The sequence below is a fragment of the Chiloscyllium punctatum genome, chromosome 50 (assembly GCF_047496795.1).
Source record: "Chiloscyllium punctatum isolate Juve2018m chromosome 50, sChiPun1.3, whole genome shotgun sequence".
NCBI lineage: Eukaryota > Metazoa > Chordata > Chondrichthyes > Orectolobiformes > Hemiscylliidae > Chiloscyllium > Chiloscyllium punctatum.
In genome coordinates this window covers 24,166,387-24,190,119 of record NC_092788.1, presented here as the reverse complement: position 1 = coordinate 24,190,119, position 23,733 = coordinate 24,166,387, and the positions used below count along the sequence as shown (strand labels likewise).

General features: G+C 44.9%; 1 long non-coding RNA gene across 1 annotated transcript in view; it reads right to left on the bottom strand.

The window, feature by feature from the left end:
• LOC140470013 (uncharacterized) overlaps window positions 1-15,402 on the bottom strand; it is a 30,550-nt gene extending 15,148 nt beyond the window's left edge. Inside the window, exon 1 of the long non-coding RNA XR_011956305.1 lies at window positions 15,207-15,402. This is a non-coding gene — a long non-coding RNA (uncharacterized lncRNA). The remainder of the gene's footprint in view (window positions 1-15,206) is intronic.
• Between the last annotated feature and the right edge of the window lie 8,331 nt (window positions 15,403-23,733).

Genomic DNA, 23,733 nt, shown 5'->3' with positions numbered 1-23,733 from the left:
CTCTTAATGCTCTCCCCAATGAAGGTAACCATCCCAAACGCCTGCTTCACCAGCCTGTCTACCTGGGACACCACATTCAAAGAACTGTGTACCTGCATCCCTGGGTCTCTGACTGATAACACTACCCAGGGCCCGAACATTAACTGTACAAGTCCCACCCTGGTTTGTTTCACCAAAATGGAACACCTCACCTTTATCTAATTAAACTCCATCTGCTATTCTTCAGCCCACTATCCCAGCAGTACTGTCCATCCTGTTGTATCATAGATAACCTTCTTCACTGTCCACGTTACCACCAATTTCAGTGACACCCAAAACAATTACTTACCAGGAAACCAATATTCCCATCCAAACCATTTATCCAAATCACAAACAACAGTGGACCCACTCCACCGCTGGTCACTTGCCTGCAGTCAGAAAAACATGTCTCCCACCACCCTCTGTCTCCTCCCATCAAGTAATTTTTGTATCCAGTTCATTAGCTCCTCCTGAATGCCATATCCTTTTTACACTGATCTGAGCTTATTACCCAGTTTACTCGACAGAACACAGAACACACAACAGTTCAGCCCAAGACCCTTTGGCAATGAGGCTATGCCAACCTTTTATCCGACTGTAAGATCAAACTAATCTACATACCTTCATTTTACTACTATTCATGTGTGTGTCAAAGAGTCTATTAGATGTCCCGAATGTGTCTAATTTTACTACCACCATTGGCAGTCCATCCAACCACCTAATATTCTCTATCCTCTTATCCATCTTCCAATCTCCTTAAAATTATGCCACCTTGTAATAGCCATTTATGCCATAGGAGAACAAGTCTCTGATTATACACTCTCTCTGCGCCTCTCATCACCTTGTTCACCTCTACCAAGTCACCCCACCCCCTTCTTCACTCCAATGAGAAAAACCTTAGCTCCCTCACACTTTCTCCATAAGAAATGCCCTCCATTCCAGGCAGCATCCTGGTAAATCTCCTGTGTACGCTCTCTAAAACTTGCACATCCTTCATGTAAAGATGGGACGAGAACTGAACACAATATTCCAAGTGTGGTCTCACCAGGTCGCTATAAAGATGCAGTAAAACTCAACGGCTCTTGAAATCAATCCCCTTGCCAAGGAAAGCCAACACAACATATGCCTTTTTAACAACCCTATCAACGTGCGTGGCAGCTTTGAGGGATCTATGAACATGGACCCCATGATCTCTCTGTTCCTCCATAATGCCAAGTATTTCGCTGGATTCTATATTCAGAATTGACCTTCCAGAATGAATCACTTCACACTTTTCCAGATTGAACTCCATCTGCCACTTTCAGCCCAGCTCTGCGTCCTACCAATGTCCCATTGCAGCCTACAACAGCCCTCCACATTCCCCACGACGCACCAACCTTCGTGTTATTGGCAAACGTACTAACCCCCTCTCCAAGATCCACATCCAAGTCATTTACAAAAATCACAGAGAGCAGAGTCCCAGAGCTGATTGTTCCAGAACACCACTGGTCACTGAGCTCCAGGCTCAATACTGCCAATCTGCTGCCACACTCTGTCTTCTCTGGGCCATCCGATCCTGTATCCAGACAGACAGATTTCCCTGTATCCCAATCATCCTTCTTTTCTGAATGAGCCATCAACGTATTCTGTCATATCCTCAAAGAATTCAATAAGGTTTGTGAGGCATGACCTGCCCCTCACAAACCCATGCTGTCTCTAATTTAACTATGTCTTTCCAAGTTGTCAAAAATCCTTTCTTTAGAGTCCTCACCAATAATCTGCACACCACAAACATTAGACTAAATCTGTAATTCCCAGAATTCTACCTCTGTAATATGGTCCTGACGCTACAAATCTTCTCTCCTCTGCCATGTTCCCCAGAAGGGCACTGGAGGGTGGTGGGGGTTACAGAGTCAGGGAGGGATATCAGGACAGGAGGATTCTGCAGACATTAGGAGGGTTGCAATGTCAAAAGGCGGCTTCAGTAATTGTGAGTTTTCGTGGTGATGAAGGCATTTCAGGAGGGAGGGAGGGAGGATTGTAGGGAAATGAGAGGTTTCACAGTTTATGTGTTTCCTTAAGAGTTCAAGAGGTTACTGAGTCGGGGAGGTTTAAGCACTGGAGGTTATTACATAAACATGTGGTTTTGGTTGCAATGGCAGGAAGAGAATTCAGGAAGCTGGAGAGTATGTGGTCTGAACGAAGTTACACAAATGGGAAGAGTTGTCAGGAGTGGAGGTGTTTACAGAGACAGCAATGGTCTGATCTGGAGCAGAGGACCCAGACTGGGAGGGACGTGGGGACTGGAGGTGGTTTAACAGGGAAGGAGGACCATAGAGCCATAGGAGGCTAAAGGAATATGCAGCGCTGTAGGGCTGACGGGTTCATGGAGTTGGGAATGTTGGGAGGGATAGAGAAGTTTACAGGGATAATGATGTTTGTAGGCCAGGGCTGTATTACACAGACAGGGACTGTTTTAGGGAGCTGAGCAGATTACAGAGATAAAAAGATGTGTATCACCTGGCAGATCAAAAAGAGATATGGAGGGTCATCGTGACTGAACATGTTTATAGATATAGGAATGCATGGGTTCTGGGGGTTATTTAGACATGGAGGCTGTGGAATCTGGATTCTTTTTTTGAGATTGAGTAGCACGTTTGGTTGGAGACAGTTTCACAGATAAGGGAGCATAGCACAAACAGAAGGAAGTTCCTGCGGTAGGGAGGGTTCGAGTGGAGAGTGATGTTTACACAGATGGGGGTAAGAGCTGGAGAAGATTATGGGGATGAGTAAACGTTTGGAGATACAGGAGGAGCTTACATTGACAGGGTGGGTGATAGTGACGGGAGGATGTTACATTGTTAATGAGTCTTGCAGGAACAGGACTGGGAGGAGCACAGGCATTGGAGTGGGATCTACAGATCGGGAGTGTTGCAGAGACCTGAGAGGATAACACAGATAGGGATGGTGGTAGCGTCTCCACAGACTGATGGCGTTTTAGGGACTGGAAGAGGTTTGGTCAATAGGGAGGGCTGGAAGAGCTGCAGGAGCTTATGGAGAGTTGAAGAGTTGGAGCAGTTCACAGAGGGAGGGTTCTCCAACAGGAGTAGGTCACAGATAGTGAGGGATGTGTGGCCTGAGAAAGTTAAAGAGAGGGGAGTTTTCGGGATTGGAAAATATTAAACTTAAAAGGGCAGTTGAAGAGACTGTAGCAAAAAATGCATGGAGAAGGTTACACAGATAGGGGGGTGAGTACGGACTGAAGGTGAATACACAAACATGGAGGGTTGTGTTGTTAGACGGAGCTTAGAGGGATAGGGACTGGTGTAGGGATTAACACAGATAGGGAAGGTTGTGTTTTTGGAGAAGGTTACACTGATACAGACAGTGTTAGGGAGTGTTCAACGGGCTACAGAGGAGCTCAGACAGAATGTATTATGGGGACTGGAGGAGATTACAGACACAGAGATGGCTGTCGGTTTGAAAAGAGGTTCTACAGATCCTCAGTGCTGTAAGACTGGAGGGAGGTTACAATAATAAGGGTTACCTACACTTAATGACTTTTTTGATATAGAGAAAGTCTCAGAACGGGATTGTCAAAAGGAAGTACAGACAGTCCAGATGGGTTTACAGAGAGATAAAGGTTTTTGGGTTTTCAGGATGGAACAGTGATTGGGAGTGCTGTAACAAATGTCAACAGTTATAGGTAGGGTTCTAAAAGCAGGAAGAGATGACAGTCATAGCAATCATGGTAAGGACTGGAGAAGCTTACATCAGCAAGGAATGTTTTAGAAACTGTTGGAGATTACACATATAAGGAGAGTATTGGGGATGAGCTGAAAATGTGTTGCTGGAAAAGCGCAGCAGGTCAGGCAGCATCCAAGGAACAGGAGAATCGACCTTTCGGGCATCAGCCCTTCTTCAGGAAATGATTTTCAGCTCTGATCTCCAGCATCTGCAGTCCTCACTTTCTCCTCGAGTATTGGGGATGAGGCAAGGATCAAGAGACAGGGATGGTTGACAGGACTGGACAATAAACTGAATAGAATCTCCACAGTCTGGAAATAGGCCATTCGGCCCAACAAGTCCACACCAACCCCTCTAAAGAGCATCCTAACCAGACCCATCCCTCTCCCTGTCCAATAAACCCTGCATTCCTCATGGTGAACTCACCTAAACCACACTTGCCTGAATACTACAGTCAATTTATGACGGTCCATCCACGTATCATGCAAATGTTGGACTATGGCAGGAAACCAGAGCACCCGGAAGAAACCCACACAGTCGGGGGGAGAACATGCAAAGTCCATACAGACAGTTGGCCAAGGCTGGAATTGAAGCCAGATTCCAGTCACAGTGAGGCTGATTATACAGAGCACTGCAGAGATTGGACGAGGTCACAAAGTTCACAAGGGCTTTTTGGAACAGGAGGAAAATATAGTCAGGAACAGGAGAAGCTTTATAGATGATGGTGTCCATGAGAGGGACTGGAGGAGGTTAACGCAATAGGGAGGGTTGTGCATTCTCTCGACAATTACAGGTAGGGACGGTTGGGGAGACTGGATGAAGTTAGTCATACTCAGAGTTGTACACACACTGAGTAATGGCAGATGGAGTTTACCTCTGATCACTGTGAGGTAATGCACTGTGGGAAGTCTCATAAGCAAAGGATATACATCATGAAGGGTAGGTCCTCCTGGAGAACTGAATAACACCAGGACCTTGGTGGGCAAGTCCCTGGATGTCTGAAGGTGTCAGCACAGGTTGACAGGGTGGGGAAGGCACCTGAACTGGGAGCAGGAGGGGGACCCACATCCTGATGGGGCGAATTGTTAGAGCTGCTTGAGAGGATATAATCTAATCTGGCAGGGTGTTGCACCTTAAACAGTCATAAGGCCAGAAAGAAGATTGAGGTTGGTGCACAAGTTAAAGACAGCAATTTCCGCAGAAAAGGCAGGTAAGAACATAGCAGGGAATGGGGGAGGGGGAACTGATGATTAAAGTGCATTGATTTCAATGCAAGGGGCCTGACAGCTAAGGAAGATGAACTCAGGGCATGGATTGGAACATGGGACTGGGAGATTATCGTTATTACAGAAACACAGCTGAGGGAGGGACAGGACTGGCAGTTCATTGTTTCAAGGTGGAGATGCTACAGGAAGCATCGAAGGGGATGCAAAAGAGGACGCGTGGTGGTGGGTTTTCATTACGTGAATCATTACATCATTACCTAGGGAGGATATTCCTGTGGGATCACCCAGCGACGCTATGTTAGTGGAACTGAGAAATAAGAATGGGTCATCAATCTGACACGATTGTCTTACTGACCCCGAATAATCAGTGGCAGACTGAGGAACAAATATATCAAGAGATCTCAAATATCAATCATAATAATAGGCCTGTTATGGTTGGGGTTTTTAAACTTTCCAAACCTAGACTGGAACCGCCAGTGTTCAGTGTTTGCAAGGGAGGAATTTGGTAATTGTGTTCCAGAAAACTCCCAATCAATATGTAAATGGCCTGAAAAGAGAAAGGGGCAAAACCTGACCTCCACTTGGGAATTAAGGTAGGGAAAGGGACTGAGGTGTGAGTGGGAAAGCATTTTGCCAAAGTGACTCAAGTCTATTAGCTTGGAAATAGCGATGGAAAAGGACAGGGCTGGTCCACAGGTTCAAGTTATACAATGGGGCCAGGAATATTAGCCAGGAACTCTCAAAAGGTGATTGGGGAGTCTATTTGCAGGGAAAGGGAAGTCTGGCAAGTGAGGAATATTTTAAAAGTGAGATAAATTGAGCAATCACCACCTGTTTGTGTGCAGGTCAATGCTGACAGCGTTCGGAGACACTGGCTGTCTATTGAGGGTCTGGTCAAGGAAAAGGGGGCACGTGTCAGGTATAACCAGATGGACCAAGGGAATCCCTGAGGATCACAGGGACTTTAGCAATACACTTTGGGTAGAAATCAGGATTGCAGAAAGTGTACATGTAGAGAATGATAAGGAGAATCCAAAAGTGATTGTATAAATATATTGAGTAAAAGAGTAACTCGAGACAAAATGCTGTCTCTTAAAGATCAATGAGACCACTGATGTGTGGAACAGCAGGATATGGGTAAGACCTTAAACACATTTTTCCCTCCAGAACTTACTGTGGACAAAGACTGGGGAACTCAGGGAACAAGAGTAATACATTAGACCACATTTGGAGTTCTCTGTAATTCCAGTCTCCCTGCTATAGGAAGGATGGTGTGAAATTTGAAAGTGTTCAGAAAAGATTTACAAGATGTTCCCAGGGTTGTTGCTGAATAAGCTGGGGTTATTTTCCCTGGAGCATCGGAGACTGAGTGGTGACCTGACAGAGGTTTATATAAACATGAGGGGTATGGATTTGGCAAACATTCAAGGTATTTTCCCAGGGTTTGGAGAGTCCAAAACTGGAGGGCATAGGTTTAAGGTTAAAGGGGAAAGGTTTAAACGGCACTGAAGGGACAGCTTTTTTATACACACAGAGCTGAGAGAGAAAGTAGCAGATACTGATACTATGACAACATTTAAGAGATATTTGGATGGGTGTATAAATAATAAGGGTTTAGAAGTACATGGGCCAAATGCTGGTAAATGGGATGGATTTATTTACATCTTCTGGTCAGCATCAACGAGTTGGACCAAAGGGTCTGTTTCCATGCTCTACATCTCTATGACTTGAAAAGAGTGCATGTTATAGAAGGTTTTAAAACACAAAGCTATGGAAAAACCCAGGACCTGATTAAGTGCATCACAGAACATCGTGGAGCCCCGAGCAAAGATATTTGTCCCATTGATAGCCATGTGTGATGTGCTGGAAAGGCTGGAGGGTGGCATAGTGGACAGTGAAGACGTTGTAATCGAGGATAAAGCGGATGGCCCTCAGGACAACTCCATACAACCCTGTCCCGGTGGACACTGCAAGACGTGTCAGATTGTGGATATAGATACCACTATTACGTGTGGGAACACCTCCCACCTTGGACATGGCAGGTACTCATGTGACTCAGCCAACATTATCTATCTTATACATTGCAGGCAAAAATGCCCGGAAGCATGGTACATTGGGGAAACCAAACAAAGGCTCCGACAATGGATGAATGGGCACCGCACAATGATCAACAGACAGGAGTGTTCCCTCCCAGTTGGGAAACACTTCAGTGGTCCAGGACATTCAGTCTCGGACTTTCGGGTGACCATCCTCCAAGGTGGACTTCGGGACAGGCAGCAGAGGAAAGTGGCTGAGCAGAGGCTGATAGCTAAGTTCGGTACCCATAGGGAGGGCCTCAATCGGGACCTTGGGTTCATGTCACATTACAGGTGATCACGATTGCACGAGACACACACAGATATTCCTACACACACACACACACACACACTCTCACATACACACGGAGACAGGTACACACAGACGGGTACACAGACACCCACACACACTCCCACACTCACAGACTTAAGACACTCTGCACTTCCTACACACACACTTTCTCACACTCACAGCCCCCACCCAGACAGACACACACAGACAGACAAAGACCCACAGACACACATATTTTGTGGGGTGAATTTGTACTTGCAGAATTACATTGTACTTTGCTCAAAAACTGCATGCATTCATGGAGAACTCTGAGCTCAAAAACTGCATGAATTTATGTCAAACTCTTATCTCACTTTTTAGATTAGAATCAATCTAAATATCAGGGCATAGACAGAGAACACAGGGGGCTAACACCTTCAACATATTGTCTAGCTATCACCATTGTTAACAGCTAACCCGAGAATGCAACTTTAAAAAAATGTTTTGTGATTTACCCATGAAAGAAGTGAAACTATCACTGTATTCTAAACAATGAAAGGCTTAACAGACAATCAATTTTTCAATGTATAATGTCAGTTGCATCACACTGTAAATTTTTGCTATAAATCTGTGTTACGATCGAGCCCTCCACTCTCACCTGATGAAGGAGCGTTGTTCTGAAAGCTTTCAATTAAACCTGTTGGACTATAACCTGATGTGTTATTTTTAACTCTCTTCCATAAGGTAGATTGATTTGTGACACAGAGATAAAAGAAATTTAGACACCAGAGAGACGTGGTTACAGGGCGAACAAAAGGTGGACATAAATATTCAATGGATCACAACCTTGTGGAAACCCAGGAAAAATGGGTAACGCTAACAATAATGGATAACAAAGGCAGTACAGAGAAATCATTTGACCTCAGATCATGAAGTAGAGTCAGTCTGAATGTAAATTCTGGCTACTACTTGCCAAGGACACAAACAGCAGAACAGTTTTACGCCATCGAACAGCATTCCATTTCTCATCACTGCATTACACAGGAACTCATTGGAATTTTTTAACAAACACTTTGTGATAATTTTGGGAAACTTCAATATTCCCATAATCTGGGACAGTCACACTAACAACAGTGATATTGGAAGATTAGTTCAGAGAATTTTTTTTTCAGTGTTTCTTTGAATAACAAATTGTGCAACTGGCTAGGGACATAACTATCTCAGAGCGATCGTTGTGTGATGTAACTTATTGAATGAGTAATGTCACCTGGAGAGATACTCAGGGAAATTGTGATAAAGTTCAGTTTAAAGTAATATAAAGTTTTAAAGTGAATCACAGAAGGACATGCTACAACTCGAAACAAAAACAGCCAGTGACATGGGTTTGAGAGGAGAACTGACCAAGGTAAATAGGCTAAACAGACTGAAATATGTGCCTGTAAATGGACAGTGGAAAACATTTGAAAGGACAGTGTAAATCACTCAACAAAAGAACATTACACTGAAACAGACAAAACCTCAGCAAGAAATTCCCACTGGCGCCTCACTTTGGACAAAATGTATCATATTAGATTATGAGGCTTAGAAGATCACCAAAAAGTACTTAAAATCCTGAAGTGAGAGAGTGTTTTAGGAGTAAGAGTTAAAGGGATTGCAAAGGGTCTGCCAGCAGGAGTTGAGCAGTGGGAAAGGGAATCAGTGTCAGGGTTCAATGTCACAAATGGAACAGGGAGAGGTGAAGGTGCCGGAGGTGGTAAGAGTGTTACAGAGAGTGGTCAGGGCCTGAACGATGTTATAAAGCCAGTACAGTTTGCTGCAGCTGGAGGGGTTTGTAGAGGTAGAGAGGGACATATGTATTTTTATTTATTCATTCATGGGATGTGGGAGTCACTGTTAATTACCCAGAGGACAGCTCAGAGTTAGCCATATTGCAATGGGTCTGGAGTGACATGTTAGTCAGGCCAGTTTAAAATGTCAGATGGTCGACACAAAAGGAGGTCAGTGAACCAGATGTGTTCTTCCCACTGATCAACAACGCTTTTATTGTGACCTGACCAATGTCTTGTACAGATACAACATGACATCCCAAATCCTATGCTCAATGCTCTCCCCAATGGAGGTAACCACCCCAAACGCCTGCTTCACCAGCCTGTCTACCTGTGACACCACTTTCAAAGAACTGTGTACCTGCATCCCTGGGTCACTGACTGACAACACTACGCAGGGCCCGAACATTAACTGTACAGGTCCCACCCTGGTTTGTTTCACCAAAATGGAACACTTCACGTTTATCTAATTAAACTCCATCAGCTATTCTTCAGCTCACTATCTCAGCAGTACTGTCCATCCTGTTGTATCACAGATAACCTTCATCACTGTCCTGTTTACCACCAATTTCTGTGTCACCCAAAAAACTTATTTAACTTACTTAACAATATTCCCATCCAAACCATTTATCCAAATGACAAACAACAGTGGAACCACTCCACCACTGGTCACATGCCTCTAGTCAGAAAAACAACAGCTCTCCCACAACCCTCTGTCTACAACCATCAAGCCCAATTTTCTGTCCAGTTGACTAACTCCTCCTGAACGCTATAACGTTTTACATTCATCTGAGCTAATTACCCAGCTTACCATCCGACATGTAGAACACAGAACAGTACAGAACAAGACCCTTCGGCCATGATGACATGCCAATCTTTTATCCGACCATAAGATCAAAAATAAAAGTGGCAGATAGAGTTTAGTTCAGATAAATGCGAGGTGCTGCATTTTGGGAAAGCAAATCTTAACAGGACTGATACACTTAATGGTAAGGTCCTAGGGAGTGTTGCTGAACCAAGAGACCTTGAGGTGCAGGTTCATAGCTCCTTGAAAGTGGAGTCGCAGGTAGATAGGATAGTGAAGAAGGCGTTTGGTATGCTTTCCTTTATTAGTCAGAGTATTGAGTACAGGAGTTGAGAGGTCATGTTGCGACAGTACAACACATTGGATAGGCCACTGTTGTAATACTGAGTGCAATTTTGGTTTCCTTACTATCGGAAAGATGTTGGGAAACTTGAAACGATTCAGAAAAGATTTACAAGGAAGTTGCCAGGGCTGGAGGATTTGAGCAATAGGGAGAGGCTGAACAGACTTGGGCTGTTTTCCTTGGAGCGTCGGAGATGAAGGGGTGACATTATAGAGGTTTACAAAATTATGAGGGACATGGATAGGGAAAAAAGACAAAGTCTTTTCCCTGGGTTTGGAGTGTCCAGAACTAGAGGGCATAGGTTATGGATGAAAGGGGAAAGATATAAAAAAAACTAAGGGGAAACTTTTTCATGCAGAGGGTGGTATGTGTATGGAATGAGTTGCCAGAGGAAGTGGTGGAGACTGGTATAATTGCAACATTTAAGAGGTATTTGGATGGGTGTATGAATAGTAGGGGTTTGGAGGGATATGGACCGGGTGCTGGCAGGTGGGACTAGATTGGGTTGGGATGTCTGGTCAGCATGGACAGGTTGGACTGAACTGTTTCCATGTTGTACATCTCTACGACTCTAACTTCCATACCCTTCATTTTATTATCATCCATGTGCCTATCCAGAAGTATATTAAATGTCCCTAATGCATCTAATTTTACCGCCACCGCTGGCAGTGCATTCCACTCAGCCACCACTCTGTATGTAACGAACCTACATCTGAATTCTCCCCTTAACCATCAACTAATCACCCGAAAATTATACCCCCTTGTAATGACTATTTATATGAGGGTTAAAAAAATCTCTCTCTATTGACTCTATCTATGACTCTCATCACCTTGTTCACCTCTACCAAGTCACCCCTCATCCTTCTTCACTCCAATGAGAAACGCCTTCGCTCCCTCAACCTTTCTTCATAAGACATGCCCTCCAGTACAGGCAGCAACCTGGTAAATCTCCTCTTCACCCTCTCTAAAACTTCCACATCCTTCCTGCAATGAAGGGACCAAATCTGAACACAATATTCCAAGTGGGGTCGAACTAGGTCTCTATAGGGCTGCAGCATAACCTCACAGCTTTAAAACTCAATCCCCAAACTAATGAAATCCCACACAATATATTGCTTCTTAACAAGCCAATCAGCTTGGGTGGCTACTTTGAGAGATGTATGGACTTGGAACCCAAGATCCCTCTTTCCTCCACACTGCTAAAGATCCTGCCTTTAACTCTGTATTCTGCATTCAAATTCAATCTTCAAAATGAATGACTTCACACTTTTCCCAGATTGAACTCCATCTGCCATTTCTCAGTCCAACTCTGCATCCTGTCAATGTTCTGTTGCAACCTACAACAGCCCTCCACACGATCAACCACTCCACCAACCTTTGTGTCATTGGGAAACTTACTAACCCCTCTTTTAATCACACATCCAAGTCATTCCTAAACTCACAAACAGCAGAGGTCCTGTAACCTCTCCCTGCAGAAAACCACTGGTCACTGAGCACCAGGATGAATGCTTTCCATCTATCATCACCCTCTGTCTTCTGTGGGCCAGTAATCCTGTATCCAGACAGACAGGTTTCCCTGTACCCCATGCCTCTATACTTTCTGAATGAGCCATAAAGATGTTTTGTCACATTCTCTAAAGATTCAATAAGACTTGTAAGGCATGTCCTGCCCCTTACAAAACCATGCTGACTATCTCTAATCAAACTATGGTTTTCCAAGGAATAATAAATCCTGTCTCCCAGAGACCTCTCCAATAATCTGCATTCCACAGACATAAGACTGACAGGTGTGCAATTCCCAGGATATTCCCTTTCCTGAACAAGGGAATAATATTTTCCTGCCTCCAATCATCTGGTCTGACTCCAGTGGACAGTGAGGCTGCAAAGGTCATCACCAGGTGCTCAGTAATCCACTCCCTCGGTTCCTGTAGTAACTTTCGACGCATCCAGTCTGGTTCAGCGACTTATCTGTCCTTATCTTTTACAAAATTCTCAGCACATCCTCCTTCTTAACATCCACCTGTTCACGTACATTAGCCTGTTTCACGCTGTCCTCACAAACGACAAGACCCTTCTCAGCAGTGAATACTGAGGCATAGTATTCATTAAGGACCTCCCCTACCTCCTGTGACTCCAGGCACAAGTTCCTTTCACTATCCCTGACCGGCCCTATCCTCACTCTGGCCTTGCTCTTGTTCCTCGCATAAATGGAGAATGCCTCACGGTTTTCCTTAATCCTTCCCAACAATGCTTTTTCATGCACCCTTCTAGTTGCCCTAAGTCCATCTCTTGGTTCTTTCCTGGTACCTTCAGAGAATCCCTACTGTGTGGAAACGGGCCATTTGGCCCAACACCTCCATATCAACCCTCCAAACAATATCCAACCCAGCCCCATTCCCCCACCCTATTACTCTCCATTTGCACTGACTAATGCACCAAACCTACCCATCCCTAAACACTATGGGTAATTTAGCAAGGCTAAGCCACCAAACTGGCACATCTTTGGGCTGTGGGGGGGAAACCGGAGCACCTGGAGGAAACCCACAGGGAGAATGCGCAAACTCCCCACAGACAGTCGCCTAAGGCTGTAATCGAAATGGAGTCCGTGGTGCTATGAGGTAGCAGTGCTAACCACTGAGACACCGTGCCATCCAATGTAACTCTCTGGAACCCTGTCTGATCCTTGCTTCCTCGACCTTAAGTAAGCTTCCTTCTTCCTCTTGATTAGATGCTAAAGTCCATGTAGACAACGTTGACTGCTCTGCCTTCATCTATCTTTGGCCACCTCCTCGAAGAGTCAATCCTGTTTGTGAAACGTGGTTTTCCACTCACAAAGCCATGCTGACCATCTCGAATCAGCCCTTGCCTTTGTAAATGTAAGGAGGTCCTTTCCCTCAGAATCTCCTCCAACAACTTCCCCATCACTGGGCTCACTGGGCTGTAATTTCCTGGCTTTTCCCTGCAGTCCTTCAGTGATGGGACAGCGTTAGCCAACCTCCAGACTTCCAACATCTATCTGTGCCTGTTGATAATATACATATCTCTGTAAGGGATACTGCAATCTCTTCCCTAGCTTCCCACAATATTCTAGGATCGACCTAATGAGCTACTGAGGACTGATCTACCTTTATTTGTTTTAAGATTCCAGCACTTTCTCTTCTCTGTTGAGGATTCTTTCCAAGACATCACTATTTATTTCCCCACGTTCCCGAGCTTCCATGTCTTTCTCCACAGTAAATACTGACAACACTATTTTGTCTAATATCTCACCCATCTCCTCTGGTTCCACACATGGGTGACATTATTGATCTTTAAGGGGCCCTATTCTCTCCCAAGTTACTCTTTCGCCCTTATTGAAACTTTCATAAAGGCTTCTGATAATTCAAATACACCATATCCCCTATACCAGTACACCCCTCCTACACCCTTACAATTCTGCCATTTATATTCACACCAACAAATTCAATCCAACAGGCTCGTTGCTGTATCAGTCGGCATGGAGACCACTGTCACACACAGTTACTGTATTGCCCTTGCCATAAGTACATTCAGTGTCCCGACTGTCACTATATTGACATTCCCATCACTGTTTGGAGCCTACAAAAGAATTCCTGATAGAGGTTGCTGCTACTTGCTTATTCTCAGCTCTACTTTTCATATTCAGATCCACATGACTGTCTCATTAATGCATTAACCTCATGCTTCCTTCATAACGTGTTGGCTTTTTGCCTAGTCTGCCTATTGGGACTAGATTGGGTTGGGATAGCTGCACAGCGTGGATGGGTTGGACCGAAGGGTCGGTTTCCATGCTGCGCATCTCTCAGACTCTATGACTCTATCCCAACAACCCTTCAGTATTCACTTCCCAGCGATGGTCATTCTGCAGCTTCATTTCCAGAATGACAGTTCCATCATATCTGTTCACTGTCATTCCATCTTCCTTATGGCGAATACAGGGAGTCATTCCTCAGTAGTGGGGGGTTGAACAGATGAGTAGAGTTTACAGAGATAGGGAGGCTTACGGGGGCTCAAGCATGTTAAGAGTTATACAGAGTTACATCTGTTCAAGAATGTCAGTGGGACAAAGGGATTTGGGGATTGAAGGAATTTACAGAGATCGAGGGAGCTGGATTAGATTCTGGAGATAGGGATGGAGATAGGAAGAGGCAGGCAGACTGAGAAGCACAGACAGGGGGCTGTTTCATCTCGGAGATTATTGTGTATACTAACAGAGATATGGAAGGTTGTCTTGACTGAAGACATTTACAGATATAAGAAGGCTTCTGGGCTCTGGAGGCTACATAGATAGGAAGGCAATGGAGAATGCCAGGTTACTGGGTTGGAGACAGTTACACAAATGGGGAGCGTTGCACAAACTGAAAGAGGTTCCTATGGTCGGGAGGGGTATGGTGTCGGGAATGAGGGTGAAATTTAACAAGATAAAGATCAAAGAATTGGAGAAGGATAAGGAGATTACAAATTTTTCACAGCTAAGGAAGGGTTGTAGGAGCTGGAGAAGGTTACATAGGTAGGTACCGATGGGGTGGTTAAAGACAAATACATGGAGGGTGGTATTGGTGGGAGAAGCTTACAGGGATAGACAGGCCTGTTAGGGTTTACAGGGATGAAGGAATTTAGTATCTACTGCAGAAGGTTAGGGATTAGGGTGTTAGGGACTGGAGAACCTGACAGAGACAGAGACAAAGACACATAGAATGATGCGGCATAGAGGAGATTCCAAACAGAGGAAGCATTATCGGGACTGGAGAATATTACAGAGATCACTAAAACAGCATAGGCCAGGATTGATGCCTGCGATCCCCTGTGCTGTCGCATTGAGGACCAGTACAGAAGAGATGAAAGCAGGACCCTCACAAGATGGTGGGAATGAAGCCTAGAATGTTGTTGTTCCTTACCCAGCTCTGTATCTATGTCCGGTCTTCCAAGTCTGAATATAGAAGTCTACTACCTCCACCCTGTGCTGTTTACTGTGAGCGATCTTAACAACTGCAGGAATTACTGAAGGTTCCAGATCTCCTTCTCCATCTCTCTCTGGCTGACCAACCAGTTTCAATGAGGTGATGGATGAGACAGGAGTTAGGAACATCCTGATGACCTGCATGAGACAGAAATAGACAGAATGGGAAATTAGACTGATGCAATGAGGATAACTCATGCAGAGTGGCGCTGAGTGCAGCAGAGATCTCGATAATCCCAGTCTCCATCCCTTGCCTGTGCTGCTGCATCTCTCTGGAATGGACAATTCTGTTGACTCAGGATCTCAGACCATCTGTAAGAGGGAGAAATGCTGACAGAGGCAGTAAATAGACCCACACAGCGAGGGATACCAGATGGAGAGATACTGAGTGATAGCATATTATTAGACAGTGCATTAACAGGGAATTGTTTGAATTTGTAACAAAGGCACTGGGATAATTGTGAGGGGATTCAACCTTCCTATCTCATCATCTCTTTGGCAGTGGCTCACAGATGAGGCTGACTCTCTCCCACTCTCAGTGGGGATGGGGGAGTCTGGAGTTGGCTGTCCAGACCGATGTGGCCTTCCACAGACTCTGTTACACTTGAGGCAGAAGGTGGACATGGAAAGGGGGTGGGTGGGGTGGAGGTGTGACAGCGCGCTCCTTGTGCTGTTTTCTCCTGGATTCCCGTTTTCCCCACAGAAAGTCTCGAGGTGCTCGACACCTTCCCAATGCTCTTTCCCCACTTCAGACGGTCTTGGCCGATTTGATTAAGAGATGAAAAAGAACCGATCAATTCTGAAGTAACTAACATTTAGAAATGTGGACGAGTGCAGTCGGAAGAGGAAACATTGTCAGTGTTTAATCAGAGTAGTGGAACAGGGAGGATTGAAGGTGTTGGAGGTGGTGAGAGTGTTACAGAGAGGGGCAAAGGCCTGAACAACATTACAAAGCCAGTACGGATTGCTGTAGCTAGAGCTGTTTGCAAAGGTAGGGATAGACATATGTATTTTTTCATTGATTCATTCACGGCCTGAGGATGTCACCGGTTGGACCAGCATACATTGCCCTCCTGCTAATTGCCCAGAGGCAGCTCAGAGTCAGCCATATTGCTGTGTGACTGGAGTCACATGTGAGCCAGACCAGGTAAGAATGTCAGATATCCCTCACTAAAGGACATACGTGAACAAGTTGATTTTTACCAGATAATCAACAATGTTTATACAGAGGCCTCACTAATGTCCTGTACAGATACACCATGACATCCCAACTCCTACTCTCAATGCTCTGCCCAATGAAGGGTAACCCTCCCAAACACCTGCTTCACCAGCCTGTCTACCTGTGACGCTACTTTCAAAAAACTGTGTACCTGCGTCCCTGGGTCACTGATTGACAACACGACCCAGGGCCTGAACATTAATTGTACAAGTCCAGCCTGGTCTGCTTTACCACAATACAACTTCTTGGATTTCTCCACCTGTTATTCCTAACCTCACTGGTCCAGCAGTACTGTTGATCCCATTGTACTCTTCGATAACCCTCTTCACTGTCCACATTATCACCAATTTCAGTCTCACTCACAAACTTGCTAACCATGACTCCTGTACTATCAGCCAAACTGTTTATACAAATGATGCACAACAGTGACCCAGCACCGAACCCTATAGTACACCGTTGGTCACAGGCCTGCAGTTTGAGCAGTAACCCTCTATGAACATGCTCTGTCTCCTATAGTCAATCCTGTTTTGTATCCAATTAGTGAGCGCTCCCTGGTTATGTCTGATCTAAACTTACTAACCAGTCTGCCATGCAGAACCTTGTCAAAGGCCTTGATAACCTTCATGTGGACATCGTGTACTGCTCTGCTTTGACGTCTCACTTGTCTACCTCCACACTCAGGTTTGAGGCATGATTCCCCGTGCACAAAGCCATGCTGATGATCATTAATCTGTCCTTACCTTTCCAAATGCACGATGATCGTTTCTCTCAGAATCTCGTCCAACACCTTATCACCCTGCCATCAGTCTCACTGGTCCGTAGTAGCTGTCGATGCAACAAATATCTCTGGAAGGGGCCCTGTAATTTCTTCCCTCGCTTCTCACAAGGCGCTGGGATACATCTGACCATGTCCCAAGGTTTTATCTAACTTATTGCATTTTAAGACATCCAGCACCTCCTGTTCTCCAATGTGCACTCTTTTCAAGACATCACTATGTATTTTCCCAAGTTTCCGAGCTTCCATGTCTTTCACCACAGTAAATCCAAAAACAAAATATGTGTTCAGTGTCTCCCCCATCAGCAGTGATTCCACACAGACAGCCTCATTGACCTTTCAGGGGCCCTATTCTCTCACGAGCTAAGATTTGCCCCTGTGAAAACTTGTCAAAATGCTTCTGAAATTTCAAATATCCCTCTACCGCAACTAGCCTCCCCCAACCTTATCTATTCTGCCATTTAAGGTCACACCAAAATATAGAATCCAAAAGATTTAAAAATATTCCACTTTTATAAAATCATACAGCTCCCTTTGTTTCTAAACATACAGTTATCAATTATTGTCATATCCTTTTAAACACATTCCAGCACGTTCCCGACTTACTGTCAGACTAACAAGGTTTGGTTTCAGACTGACTGCACAAAGGATTTTGGGAATCGTTGTGTATCAATCTGAAACAGGTAGCTTACAGGATCAGCAGGTCATAGAGAAGGCAAATCAAATGTTGTCATTTATTACAAAGGGAATGGAGTCTAAAAATAGGGGGGTCTTGCTAAAACGATGCAAGGTACAAGTCAGACCACACCTAGATTATAATGAATAGTATGTGTGCCCTAAGGAAAGACATTCTTGTGTTGGAGGCAGGCCAGGGAAGGTTCACTCGGCTGATCCAGGAGATGGCGGGATTTTCCAATGTGAAGAGGTGGAGTAGATTGCCCTTGAACCGAATGGGATTTTGAAGAATGGGAAAGAAATTGAATGAAACATCCAGGACTCTGAGGGGCTTTGACAGGGTGGATGCCGTGAAGTTAGAAATTGGAACAGTACAGCAGAGTAATAGGCCCTTCGGCCCACCATGGCTGTGCTGACAATGATGCTATTCTAAACTAATCCCATCTGCCTGCACATGGGCGATATCCCTCTATTCTCGGCCTGTTCATGTTTCTGTCTACATGCCCTTCAAAACTTTGCTCTTATTTCCACCTCTCCCACCTCCTGAGCAGCTTCCACCCTCTCGGTAAAGACAACTGGTCTCATTCATCTCACTTAAAACTTCTCACTCTCACCTTAAACCGATGCGCCCTAATATTTGATATTTCTACATTGGAAGAAGGATTCCAATTATCTACACTATTCACGTCTCTCCTAATGCTATATACCTGTACCAGGTCACCCCTCAGTCTCCGATACTCACGCAAAACAATCCAACTGCGTCCAACCTCCTAACAGTAAACACATTCTCATCCAGGCAACATTCTGCCAACCCTCTGTTGCACGCTCCCCAAAGCCTCCACATCCTTCCTATGGTGTGTCGATGAGAACGACAAGCAACCTTCCAAACATGGCCGACTGAAGTTTCATTCAGTCACAACATGACATGCAAACATCTGTACTCAATACTGTGACCAATGAAGGGAAACCTACCATACTCCTCCTTTATCACCACATCCTGTTGTGTTGTTATTTTGAGGGAGCTGTGGATTTGCTTCCAATGTCTCTCTGTTTATCAATGTTTCCAACTAGTCAATTAGTGTACTTCTCTCTTCCATTTGGCTTCATAAATGCATCACTTCACACCTGTCCCGATGTAATTCAATTTGCCACATCTCTGCCCAGCGTTCCAGCTGATCTACATACTACTGCAACCTTTAACACTCTTCCTCACTATCCACAATTCCCTTAACTATCCCTAATCATTACATGCCTTTCCAAATGTCGTCCGCAAAATTACCACTCAAACTGCTGACCTTTTCATCTGAATCACAGATATAAATTACACACAGACATCGCAGCACTGATCCTTGTGAAACAGCATTGACCACAGACGTCCAATCAGAAATTGACCACTCCACATACCTCTGTCTACTATCACCAAGAAAATATTGCAACCAACTTAACAACGAGCATGGATTGTGATTTGATCTTCCAGATCCCCCTTGCTATTTGGAAGCTGTCCATTCAAAATGACTCGATATTTTGATTCCCAGATTAAATTGGCTCTCTCACTAATGCACTGACTGCATTCTTTCTTCACAACAAAACAGGACCTTGTTTGGTTTTTTGCTGATCCTGCCTAAATCCCTACGACCCCTCAATAATCACATCCCAGCCACGGTCATTCTGCAGCCACCCCTCCACAATAACAGTTCGATCATATCTGTTCCCTTCAGTTAATGCTGTCATTCCATCTGCCTTGTTGCAAATGCATGGCGCGTGTCACCAAGAGAGGGCCTTTGAGGGATGGATAGAGGCCACAGAGTGGGAGAGAAGTTTGAGGGCGCGACAATGTTGCAGGGTTAAACATAGTTACAGTTGCTACAGAATGTTCGCAGGAGAAAACATTTTATTGCTTGGAGGAAGTTAGAGAGATAAAGCGTCTTTGATGATATTCCAGAGAGAGGGATGTGTATAGGGTTGTGGATTGTTACATGGACTATGTTGATCAGGACGTAGAAACATTCACAGGATTCCAGGATGTCGTACATTTAACAACAGGTGTGGGATCTGGAGAATATCACAGTGAGAGGGAGGATGGTATGGACTGGAGAATATTACAGGGAAAGGGAGGGTGGTCTGGACTGCAGAATGTTGCAAACACATGGAAGATGATATAGACTGGATAATGTTGCACGGATAGGGAGGAAGTTGTAGACTGGATAAAGTTAGAAGGAGAGATGAGTTTATGCACTGGAAGGTATGTCAGAGAGAGAGTGGTGTACATGCTGCAAGTTACGACAGGGATAGGGAAGCTTATAGATACTGGAGGAGAGAGTCGTAGAGAAGCTTGTAAGAGACCAGATTCACTTATGAGCTAGGATGTACTGCAGTGAGCGGAGCCTTTTGCAGATATAAACGAGAATACAATGGCCACAAAGCAATCACACCAATACATAGGAATATAGAAACTGAAGGATGTGAAGAGATTACACAGACTAGGAGTGTTGTATGCAGTGGAGGAGATTAAACTGATAGGGGTGGTTTAAGAGACACAACAATGTTAGGAAATAATGGGAGTTGCAAAGGTAAGAGCAGGTTTCAACAATTCGGAGGATATAGACCTGAAGGAGCTTTGACAGATAGCGATGGTACGGTAAAGGGAATTGTAGTGGCTTCCCTTTCATAAGCAATCCATTAGGACTTAAAACAGCCTGTTTGACATGTGCATTATCTCTCGACCATTCATCAGACAGCGCTGCAAATATTTCACTGGCTCTGCCTACCAGCTTAGACTGAACTAGCATTACCCAGAAGACCTCGGGCCACTCTACCCGTCTATGCAATTTTTCAAATGAAATACAGAGTTCCTTGACAGTAGAGTCACAGGTAGTTAGGATAGCGAAGGCAGCGCTTGGTATACATTCTTTTATTGGTCAGAGTATTGAGTACAGGAGTTGGGAGGTCATGTTGCGGCTGTACAGGGCAGTGGTGAGGTCACTTTTGGAATACTGCATGCAACTCTATTCTACTTCATATCGGAAGGATGTTATGAAACTTGAAAGAGTTCAGAAAAGATTTACAAGAATGTTGCCAGGGCTGAGCTGTAGGGAGAGTTTGAACAGGTGATGGTTGTTTTTCCTGGAGTGTCGGAGGCTGAGGGTGACCTTATAGAGATTTATAAAATCAAGAGGGGCATGGATAGGGTAAATAGACAAAGTCTTTCTCCTGGGGTATGTGTTTCCAGAATTATAGGGCGAGGTTTAGGGTAAGAATAGAAGGATATATAAGAGAACTAAGGGGCAACTTTTTCACGTAGAGGATAGTGTATGTACGGAAGAGGTGCCAGAGGAAGTTGTGGAAGCTAGTACAATTGCAACAGTTAAAAGGCACCTGGATGGGTATCTGAATAGGAAGGGTTTAGAGGGAGATGGGCCGGGTGCTAGCAGGTGGGACTACATTGGGTTGGGGTATCTGATCTGCAGGATGGGACCATGAATGGGTTGTGGAACCTGGAGGATGTTATGATTTGAACCACCTGTAATTTTTGATTGGATCTTTCAGCCAATCTTACAGATGGTACAATTGCAACATTTAAGAAGCATTTGGATGGATATATGAATAGAAAGGGTTTGGAGGGAGATAGGCCAGGTACTGGCAGGTGGGACTAGATTGGGTTGGAATATCCTGCCGCCATGGCTGGGTTGGAATGAAGGGTCTGTTTCTATGCTGTACATCTCTATGACTGTAAGATTGGCTGAATGGTCCAATCAAAAATTACCTGTGGTTCAAATCATAATATCCTCCAGGTTCCACAAGCCATCCCCTGTCCCATCCTGCAGGTTCAATGAATCCCGGAACTTCTAACCTTCTGCAAGTCCCACGTCCCTTCCGACATTTGTACCATCCTCCAGGTTCTGCAGTCCTTCATACCTCGTAACATGGCCCAGACTCTCCAACTCCTCCTTCCTCTGCAATGTTCCCCAGAAGGGCACTGGAGGATGGTGTGGGTTACAGAGATATGGAGGGACATCAGGACGGGAGGATTTTGCAGACATTAGGAATATATGGACTTGAGGAGGTTTCACAGTTTATGAATGTTGTAGGGACTGGAGGAAATTGCAAAGATAGGGATAGTTTTAGATTGGAGGATTCTGCAGAAAACCTTTACGTGGTTAAAGGCAGGATTCTTAGCAGCGTGCAGGAACAAAGGGATCCTGTGTCCCTCAGGTTCCCACCCAAGTTGACAGGCTGTTAAGAAGGCGGATGGTGTGTTGGCTTTCATTAGCAGGGGGATTGAATTTAAGAGATGTGAGATTTTGCTGCAGCTCTCCAGAACCCCAGTTAGACCACACTTCGAATATTGTGAACAGTTCTGTTCGCTTCATTATAGGGAGGACGTGGAAGCTTTAAAGACAGTGCAGAGGAGATTGAGCAGGATGCTACCTGGACGGGAGGGCATGCCCATTGAAGGTAGGTTGTGGAAGCGAGGGCTTTTCTGATCACAGCGAAGGAGGAATGAATGGTGACTTGATAGAGGTTTACAAAGGAATGAGAGGCATAGATAGAGAGGATAACTAGAGACTACTTCCCATGGCGAAATGGCTATCACAAGGGGACATAAGTTTAAGGCAATTGGCGGAAGGTTTAGCTCAGATATCAGAGGGATATGGGCCAGGTGCTGGCAGGTAGGACTAGATTGAGTTGGGATATCCTGTCGGCATGGATGGGACTGGTATGTTATTTACACAGAGTGTAGTGGGTGCGTGGAATAGACTGCCAGCCATGGTAATAGATTCAGACACATTACAGACATCTAAGCAACTCTTGGATACGCACATCAATGATAGTAAAATGTAAGGTATGTAGGTTCGTTTCATCTTCAGAGTAGGATAAAAGGTCAGCACAATATTGAGGGCGGAAGGACTTGTACTGGAATGTGGTATTCCATGCTTTAAATAGCAAGGGTTATGATGGCAGCAAGAGGTTTCGGGAAGCGGGACAGGATGCGATCTGAATGAAGTGACACAAATAGGAGGCGTTGCTAAAGTTGTATGAGGTAACAGAGACAGCAATGCTCTGATCTGGAGCAGATGACCAGACTGGGAGAATTGTGGGGACTGGAGGGGCTTTCACAGGGAGGGAGGAGCATAGAGCTACAGGAGGTTACAGAAATGTGGAGAGCTGTCGGGCCGACAGGAGGACATGGAGATGGGAAGGTTGGGAGGAATGGAGCAGTTTACAGGGATGAGGATGTTGGTAGGATGGGGTGTTTTACACAGACAGGAATGTTTCAGGTGAATGGAGCTGGGTACAGAGATAAAGTGGGTTGTACAGATTGGAAAAACAAATAGACGTATGGAGGGTAGTCATCACTGAAGATGTTTATAGACACAGGAAGGCTTAGGTGCTGCAGGTTATTTAGATAAAGGGGGTGTGCAGTCAGACAGATTCTCCAAGTGACAAAGACAGCAATTTTGGTTGGAGACAGTTTCACAGATTAGGGAGCGTTAGTAACCTCCTCCAGTTTGGTCAGAGTGGGAAGGGTTGGAGGGGAGGGTGATGTTTACACATGGAAGAGCTGGAGAAGATTGTGGAAATGAGTAGATGGATGGAGACACTGGAGGAGCTTACATTGACAGGGTGGGTGCTGGCAATGAAAAGATATCACATCGATAGACGGTCTTGGAGGAACTGTATTGAAAGAGTCACAGGCATTAGAATGACTTCTGCAGATTGGGAGTATTACAGGGACTGAGAGGATTGTAGGGTCTCCACAGATTGATCGTGTCTTTAAGAATATATAGATACGAA